The following is a 9969-nucleotide window of genomic DNA, read 5'->3' as shown; positions in this document are numbered from 1 at the left end:
CTGCAAGTCAATTTTCTTCAATTCAACTCTCTGTAAATGTAAAAAAAGGCATTGTAAAATATAAAATGTATTACAAATGTGTCGTCAATAGTTTAAGAGTTTGGAACCTTTTAAAACCAACAAATTAAAGTTGAATGTTTGTACAAATCCAGAATTTTAAAGGACATGAACAGCATTTCAAAAATAAATAAAAGTTTCGCTGTTTCAGTTTAATATTTCAAAATATTTAGTTAAGAGATCAATTGAAAAATTCAAAATGTCTCATAATATTAAAATAAACATTACAACACGGATATTTAAAAAAAAGTATTCGTATAAACATATTATTACCAAGACCTCAAAGTTGAAGAGCAAAGGATTATGCGAACAAAAAAACAAGGTGGATAGATAATCCATTGTTTTTATTTATACAATTTTAAACTTAGCTTGAGCTTTCCCTTTTGTATGATCGTCAGTAAGTTTCTTCCACCCCCTTTATATTTCCAAGTAGGAATAAGTAGGGACCAGTAATTTTAAATCAACTTAAAATCAAGCGTATACATACACCAAACAGAGACTTATTTCAAATTCATATTGATTTCAAATAAAGTTTTAAACTACATCCTTTACTTTTGCACCAGACACATTCTGTCGGATTTAAAATACACTGCGGGTCATAAGGTTAGAAGCAGACATTTTTGAGAAGTATATTTCTCCCGTTACATGGTGGATTAGAAAAAAAAAAACAACTATAGTAAATGAAAGACTACTTTGTTAACAACAAAATGTAAAATTTGGGGATATTAGAGAATTAGCTAACGGATCTTTTATGACAAATTGTCAATAGAGTCGAAAATATGCGAAAATAAATCGTGTCATAAGATTAGAAGCAGTGAACATATAAACGTTGTCTTGTGAAGTGAATTCAGTTTATTTTCGGTATAAACGGTGCATTTCATAAATTAATTGTTGTTTATTGAGTTGTAATACGAGTAAAAGTAGTACCCGTGGCATGATGGTTAGTGCGTTGGACTGTCATGCAAGGGGTTTTGGGTTCAATCCCTGCCTGTGCCACCTTAATTTAAAAAAATTAATTTTCGCGGGTACTGCCTCTTGCGAGGAACTGACAATTCCTTCAAGAGTAATTCTTGTCATGAAAAAAGTGCTTTCTCAAATTAGCCGTTCGGATTCGGCATAAAATTGTAGGTCCCCTCCATTCCTGACAACATCACTCGCACACAGGAATGGTTGAGAGTTGTAAGTCACTAGGCCCTGGTTCACAACGGACTGTTGCGCCACCCCATTTGATTTGATTTGAATACGAGTAAAAATGGGCAAGAAAAAATGTTTGACAGTGGAGGAAATGGCAAGAATAGATGTTTATTACTCTGAAGGTCTTTCATGCCGTGCTATAGCCCGAAAAATAAATTGAAGTGTTTATTGTGTCAGCAACTATTTAAAAAATCCATCGTCGTATCTAAAAATTTATAAAGGAAACACTTCCTCCGCCTTAATACTTCGCGAAACTCGAAATATACTTAGAATAGCGTCAAATTCATCTTTATGGGCAGCTAAAATTAGGGATAAAGCTATGCTAAGGCCAGCTTATCGACTGTCAAACACGCGATCCGCAATGCTAAACACATAAAGCGCCTGAAGCTTAAAAAAACCACCACTTAATGATGCAAGGAAGAAGCAACGCTTGTGTTTTGCGAAAGATCACATGAGCTGGGATGTGCAGAATTCAATGACTAGAAATGATTGGCAGAAGGTTATTTTTTCCGACGAAAAAAATTTAACCTAGATGGGATATGTGCCACATCATTGGAAAATTGCGGAAGTCATTGTTATACCTAAACAAGGTAAGCCACCAACAGAAGTTACATCTTACAGACCAATATCGCTTATACCAATCATGGCAAAAGTTTTTGAAAAACTGCTACTTAAAAGGCTTAACAAAATAATTGAAGAAAGAAGACTAATTCCGAGCCATCAGTTTGGATTTAGAAATAAACATTCCACGATAGACCAAGTGCATCGAATTACGGATGTTGTGGAAAAGACACTTGAAGAAAAACAAGTATGCTCGTCTGTATTCTTAGATGTTGCTCAAGCTTTTGACAAGGTTTGGCACTTGGGACTTGAGTACAAACTGCATAGGGACTTCCCCAGGCAGTACTACGAAATACTGAAATCCTACATTACGAACCGACTCTTTAGAGTACGGTACGACCAAAATTACTCGGAACTTAAGAAAATTGAAGCCGGTGTACCACAAGGAAGTGTCCTAGGACCAACCCTGTATCTGTTATATACAAGGGATATTCCAGTGGACATCAACGCTATCATGGCCACCTTTGCTGATGATACTGCAATATTGGTGCCAGATAAATCCGTTACGAAGGCTACACAAAAATTGCAAAATGCAGTCGATAAAGTTAGTGATTGGACGCACAAATGGCGTATCAAATTAAACGAAACAAAATCGACGCATATAAACTTTACAAACAAAAACATAAACAATGTTCCAATTTTTATAAACAGTACAGAAGTACCTTACTCCAATACCGCCAAATACCTTGGAATGAATTTGGATGCAAAGCTTAAATGGAAAGAACACATCAAAAAGAAAAGAGAAGAACTAAACTTGAAGTACAGAAAAATGTACTGGTTAATAGGAAAGAACTCTGACCTATCTATCCAGAACAAACTTATGTTATATAAGCAAGTATTGAAACCCGTTTGGACATATGGCATCCAACTATGGAGCTGTACAAAGAAAACAAATGCTGAACCCATCCAAAAATTCCAAAGCAAGGTCCTTCGTGGAATAATAAATGCCCCTTGGTATATAAGAAATAGCGATCTACATCGTGACCTTCAAATTGAAATGGTTACAGAAGTGGTTAAGAAACACGCTGTATCACACAATAAGCGGCTGTAAAGTCATACTAACTCTGAAATGGAGACCGTATTAAATGTACGAGACAATGTTCGGAGATTAAGAAGAACCAAGCCTCATGAGCTGATGGGCTAAAAGCTACGGGAAAGTGTTATAACCTTAAACTTCCCCCAATGCGATTTTAAAAATTAAGAAATAAAAATCATTTGTCGATCTTTCATAGATTGGTCCTGATTCACCGGTGGTTTTAGTGCGGTAAGAGTCCCACACTACTCGGTACCGATTCTTACCGAGTGTCTTTTGAAGATTTCCATCGGATATAAAAAAAAAAAAAAAAAAAAAAAAAAAAAAAAACCTAGATGGGCCAGATGGTTATAATTATTATTTATATGACATGATGAAATCATTATTTATATGATCACCATAGCAGAGAAGGAGGCGTTATGGTCTGGGGCTCAATTTTTTTTTATGGCACTATAGACTTAGTAGTCCAAGATAGTAAAATGATTGGAAAAACCTACAAAGCCTTGCTGGAATCAGTATTCCCCAAAATTACCGAGTTTTTTGGACCAAGTTCATGGATTTTTCAGCTGGACAACGCTCCGATACACACAGCCCGAGAGGTAAAATCCTTCATTGCAAACCAAAACATCTACTTGCTGCCTTAGCCACCATATTCCCCGGAACTTAACATAATGGAAAATCTATGGGGCTGGCTTACACGTAAGGTGTATGAGGGAGGGAAGCAATACGATGACAAGGAAGCGCTTATTCATGGTATCAAATTAGCCTGGAGTGAGATTTCACTGGACTACTTGGAATCTCTTTATAAATCCCTAAAAGATAGAATTTTTGAAATTATTTTAAAGGCTGGTGGCAGTACAAATTATCAAATATTTAATAAAACCCAAAAAACTTAAACAAAATATGAATAACTGCATTTTATTCTCATTTATTTTATGTGCTTCTAATCTAATGACCCGATTTATTTTCGCATATTCTTGACTTAATTAACAATTTGTCTTAGAAGTTCAGTTAGCTTAATCTCTTCTATACCCAAAATGTATATTGCGTTGTTAACAAAATAGTCTTTCATTAACCATAGTTATTTTTTTTAATCCATTATGTAACGGGAGAAATATCGATTTTACTTCTCAAAAAATCCTGCTTCTAACCTTATGACCCGTATTTCAATCTAAAAGATTATACAAATCTGTTAAACAAACCAAATATTTATTATTGAATAGAAAATAGAAAATTCTATTTTCGTTTTAAAGCTACAAAGGTTGGGTTTTTTTATCGAAAATTATCTAAAGCAAAACTAAAGTAAGAGTTAGATTAACTTTTGAACTAACTTTTTGCGCAAACATTATAGGCACTATTTCAAAATTCCGGTTCACTGCAGCCATTCGAGAGAAATTAAAAAAAAAAAAACTTTCTTTGAAACCTGACTTTGCAAGGATTTTAAGTCTCTCAAAAAAAAACTTGCCGAGCGCTGTTTTGTAGCTGAACGGGATAGATTGAATAATTGATTGAATAATTATCTAGGTGAAACTCCCCAAAGGAAGTTATTGTAATCGGGTAGATTTTACGAATTGAAAATTTTGACACTTCTCCACTTTTCAAGGTCCTAGAATCTAAATGATAAATTTTTAGAGAGAGGTCTGTGTGTGCGTGTGTACGTGATTTCGGTAAACCATTTGGATTTTTATATAAAAAATACTGAATATAGAAAACAATATTTTCTGTGAAATTAAATAAGTTTGAAACCAATATTTTTAATTTTTGAAAAGCTATTTGAGTCGAAAGTAAATTTTTACCAACTTTTAGTATTTTGTTTTTTTTTTGTAGAGTTTTATTTTTTGTAAAAAAAACTATCAACTTGATTTTTCTCGAAATTTGTCCTAATGTTGAAAACAATATTTTCTTATAAGAGAAAATTAGTAAGAAGCTATTAACTCAAATTTTTAAAAAGATATTTGAGTCGAAAATCATTTTGTACCAACTTTTGTTTATTTTATTTCGGTTTTTAATTTTTTGTTAAAATACTTTCAATTTGATTTTTTTCAAAATTTTACTGAATGTTGACAACAATATTCTTTGAAAGATTAAAGTTAATTAAAGCCAATATCTCAAAGTTTTGAAAAGATATTTTAGTCGAAAATCAACTTTTACCAACTTTTATTAATTTTTTTTAGGCTTTTATTTTTTGTAAGAAAACTGTCTATTCGATTTTTCTCAAAATTTTATCAGATATCAAAAACATTATTCTTCGTTGCACAAAATTTGTTTGGATATCACTTCTTTGATATCACGTTACAATATCTTATATAAAATTTAATTCAAGTCTCTAGCGTTATTGGCTCGTAAGTTATTTAGGGTTAGCCAAAATTGTCACCTTTTTTCAAACTGTTATGGTAAAAAAAAACACCGTCGAAATTTTCTTGAGAGCACTTTCTGCATCTTTCTGCCTTATTATCTGTATAACAAAATTTATTTTAAGTCAATACCTCTACTGGTTCTTGAGCTATGGACAACGAAAAAAACGTCGTGAACGTACAGGCGTACGAACGTCGTACATACGTACGCACATTATCTTTCTAAAAATCTTTTATTTCGACTCAAGGGACCTTGAAACGTCGAGAAATGTCAAAATTTTCAATTTGACAAACCGGACCCATTACAATAACTTCCTATGGGAAGTTAAAAATATAAAGTAAGATTAACAAAAATAAAATATTTAATTGTACTTTTCGTCAATTATTTTAATCCGTTAAAATTAAAAAAAAAATCATTAGGAAGTAGAACCTAGTAGCTTTAAATTAAATTAAATTATGGTAGACATAGACAAAAAAAATGTAGACTTCATAAATAAAACTAGAATTAAAGGGGAATCATCTTTGCACGGTGATGGTAAAAAAGTTTAAATTCACTTTGTTTCTTACAAAAAAAACATTAATATTCAAATTGTTTTCAGAACATTTTTGAAAACAATTTAAAAAATGTACAAAAATTACTCAAAAATGGAATTTAATTCAAATACCTCTTTGTTAAACAACTTAGCTGCAATATATGTAAGAAACAGTGAATAAATATTTTTATTTTAAAGTGACTAGTAAATAAGGTAAATACTATAAGAAATAAAAACAACACAAAACCAGTTGTTTTACTATTTTTTCATTCGAAAACAAACAAAATCAGGTTTTAAAAAACATCGAAAGAGAAAGGTAGGTACTATTTGAACTATATCACATAAGATATAATATTTATTTCTTTTTAAAACTTGTTACATTTAACAAATAAAATTCTAAAATAACATTTTTAAAAAAAAAGAATTTAAAATATACATTTTAAATATGTAGATATAAACAAATAAAATTTAAATAATATAACAAATAAGAATCATAAATACATTTTTAAAATAAATGATCGTGAGCACTTAATAACGGATTAAGAAATAAGAGTTATTTATGTTACGGATTTAATCCTAATAAATACTTCTTATATATTTAAAAAGACTAATAAAGTTTTTAACAATAATAACTTTGAAAAATATTTTAATTAATATTTTGTCACTACAAGATACCGAACCAAAGATTATGTCAACAAAAAATAAAATAAAACAAAAGACCTGACGTCAAAACTTTTCAAATATATATCTAGGTTAGTTATAGGCCTGGAATAGACGGTATATATTATCATTTACGCTATTGTATAATTTTCCTTTTGTTCTATTACCTTTCATCTTTTATTTAAGTTGAGTTAACTCACCTTTGTTTTTATCTAAAAGACACACCTTCTATAAATATTTATAAAAATGTCAAATCAAGTTTTTTTGTTCGGAATCAAGTTCATTTTTTTTGTTTTTTGAACTTGATTAAAAATCTATTTAAAATGCAGTTTATACTAAGTTATGTGAATGTGTTAAATTTATTGAAGATGATAAAACAAAATTCAATCTAACAATGATTAATTATTGATTCCGTATATTATAAAATACCGGTCTATGCACGATTGACAGTTCAAAACTTCCGGCTTAAAAAACGGTAAGTGATTTAATTTAATTTATTTAAATAAACGTAATAAAGATTTTTTATTAACAATAATTACAGAAGCTTAATTTTTATTTCTTAACAAATTTTCAAGATGATCTGTGATCTAGAAGAAAACAAACTACCAACTATCAGAATTCAGAAACTATGAAGGTAGTAAAACAATAGGAAATGAAATCCATAACTAGGTCATTTTAAGCTTAAGAAAAAATGTTAATAAATTAAGCATTGAAGATGTTTAGTTTCAGTTAAATGTTATAAAACAAACGTTTGATATTTTCCTATAAACTGTTGATCTTCTAATAACAAACAAAACAATAGAAAATGAAGGGTAAGATTCACCCACTGAAAAACCCATTAAAACCGGTTACAAAATTTACATACTTGTTTAAATTTTATTACAAAATAAAATCAAGATTAACTTTTTAAGAATTTAAGAATTTTTGTGTGAAAAGTTAAATGGTGTAAATTGAACATATTTAAATATTCATGATGATGATAATGTATTATTAAGCAAATTTAGAATTTTATTGAAATGTGTTGGTCGGGTTACAAATTATAAAATGTGTTGGCACATGTGACAGTTTAATGACGGAACTGAATAATTTTTGAATATATTACATTAATATTTATTAAAGAAAAATATCAATTTAGAATATACAATCGCTGAAAATACCATTTTATGGGAAAATATTAATTATGAGTAAGTCCCGGTGCACACAAGAGTCATTGTGACAATCGGCGACCGCGACGAGCGCTGAGGTGCTGCAATAGTTCAGGGCACACAATTTAGCGTAAATTGTAAATAAAAAATATGTTCCTCAAAGAACATTTAGGTATTAGATTCATCCTTTTTTTCAACACTGGCTGAAAGAAGGAATATTTTATACATGATTTATTTGTCTCGCAGAAACGTGTGAGTGTTTTTCCCGAAAAAACGACTCGCGATGACGCAGAGTCACCACAAGAGGGTTTATTTGCTTGTTCTGTAAAGCACAAACGCGGCACCGCAGTGTCATTACACTTTAAAATAAATCTTATATGCACTAGGGCTAAGAATGGATAAATATATACAATATTTTTACATTCTTCGTCACATGGGGTTTTTACGCCCCTGAGAGAGTATTTTCGTTTTTAATTTTTGTAAATTATTTTTAATTCTAAAGCATCCAGAATTAACATTAAAAACATGAATTTCAAGAATAGAAATGACCCAAAAACAGCAAAAGTGACACTTTAGTTAAACTAGTAACTAATTAAAATACGTACAAACTGTGAATCTCACGAGAACTGAAGTGAAAAAAGATTGGCAAAAATCATCGTTTCAAACCTTCCGAGTGGATGCCAATCGGTAATGATCACCACAGTTGTCTTGCACGTTGTCAAGATGGAGATCAGCTAAGGTCAGGTTGAATTGCTGAACTTTCCTACTCCTTAATAGTAGCAAGTATTAGCAATGCAATTTGACCATACATACGGGGTCCCTAATTTCAGTGGTGGTGTGAGCGTCTTACATAGTCCGTGCCGTAGAATGAAATGCTGGAGGGCAAACCAGTCGCTAAAGAGCTCATTCGGATGCCTTGGCAGGGTCCGTCTTATCTTCTGCCTTACCCCAGTATATCGGCTCTACCAGTGCAACTCGAGGAACCAAAAAACCATTAGAAGGCGCTCTTCTCAGGAACCGCTTCAAAACGGCCTCTCACATTCTTGCCAAGATTGCCAAAAAAAAAACCTTCCTTCTTGGTGGGATGAAGAACTGTCCAGTCTTAGGAAAATGACAAGGACAATTTTCAATAGCTGCGACAAACATAAGTTTTACCAACCGTATAAAGACTCTCTCAAAATTTACAAGCAAGCCCTGTCATCAGCCAAAAAACAAGGCTGGAGAGCATACTCTCAATCAATCGAAGACATAAAAGACTCCGCAAGGCTCAGCAAAGTTTTATCGAAGGAACATTGTAATCCTTCATTTATAAAAAAGCCTGATGGAACAGGGACAGCCTCTCCAGCCGAATCTCTTGAGCTACTGATGAAGACGCACTTTCCGGGTTGCGAGAGTGTAACCCCGAATCGCTTAAAACCACAGAGCTAAACGTAGGTCATATGGAGCAAAACAATTCCGTTATAACCAGAGAAAATATTTTGTGGGCCATCAATACTTTTTCTCCATATAAATGCCCAGGCATAGATGGCATACTGCCAGTTATGCTTCAAAAGCTGCATGATGTGGCAGCTCCATCGCTGGAACAAATTTTCAAAGGATGTCTCCTTCTCAAACATGTGCCCATATCGTGGAGACAGGTCAAAGTAGTTTTTATCCCGAAAGTGGGTACGCGAGGTGACGAATCCGCGAAGGATTTCAGTCCATTAAGCTTAACATCTTTTGTGCTTAAAACCTTGGAGCGCATTTTTGATTACCATATTAGAGAAATCCTAGTTGGACGACCTCTCGAAAGCTCTCAGCATGCTTATCTTAAGGGCAAATCTACGGAGACTGCCCTCCATGAGGTTGTGCGTACTGTAGAACAAAAAATTCATCATAAAGAATTTACGCTTACCACCTACCTAGACATAGAAGGTGCTTTTAACAACGTCCTTAGAGAATCCATAGAAGAAGCTCTCGTTAAGTTCGGTGTAGAAGACTTCATTTGAGAATGGATTATTTCCATGCTTCCAATACAATCGCAACAAAACACGTGAGTAGGGGAACACCCCAGGGTGGTGTCCTTTGGCCTCTTCTATGGCTTCTGGTCATAAATACAATTCTCGTTAAATTAGAAAGATGTGGAGTGAAGGCGGTAGCCTATGCGGATGATTTGGTGCTATTGGTGTCAGGAAAGTACACCTCTGTGATTAGTGAAATCACGGAGTCAGCTTTGAAGAAAGTTAGCAACTGGGCCACGAGTTGTGGATTAGGAGTTAACCAAAGTAAAACTGAACTGTTGCTCTTTACTACCAAAACTAAAGTACAGCCCTTCACACTACCTCGACTCAACGGTCAATCCTATCATTGTCTTCCAGTGCAATATATTTGGG

The sequence above is a fragment of the Eupeodes corollae genome, chromosome 2 (genome assembly GCF_945859685.1).
Source record: "Eupeodes corollae chromosome 2, idEupCoro1.1, whole genome shotgun sequence".
NCBI lineage: Eukaryota > Metazoa > Arthropoda > Insecta > Diptera > Syrphidae > Eupeodes > Eupeodes corollae.
This window is presented reverse-complemented; position numbering follows the sequence as displayed.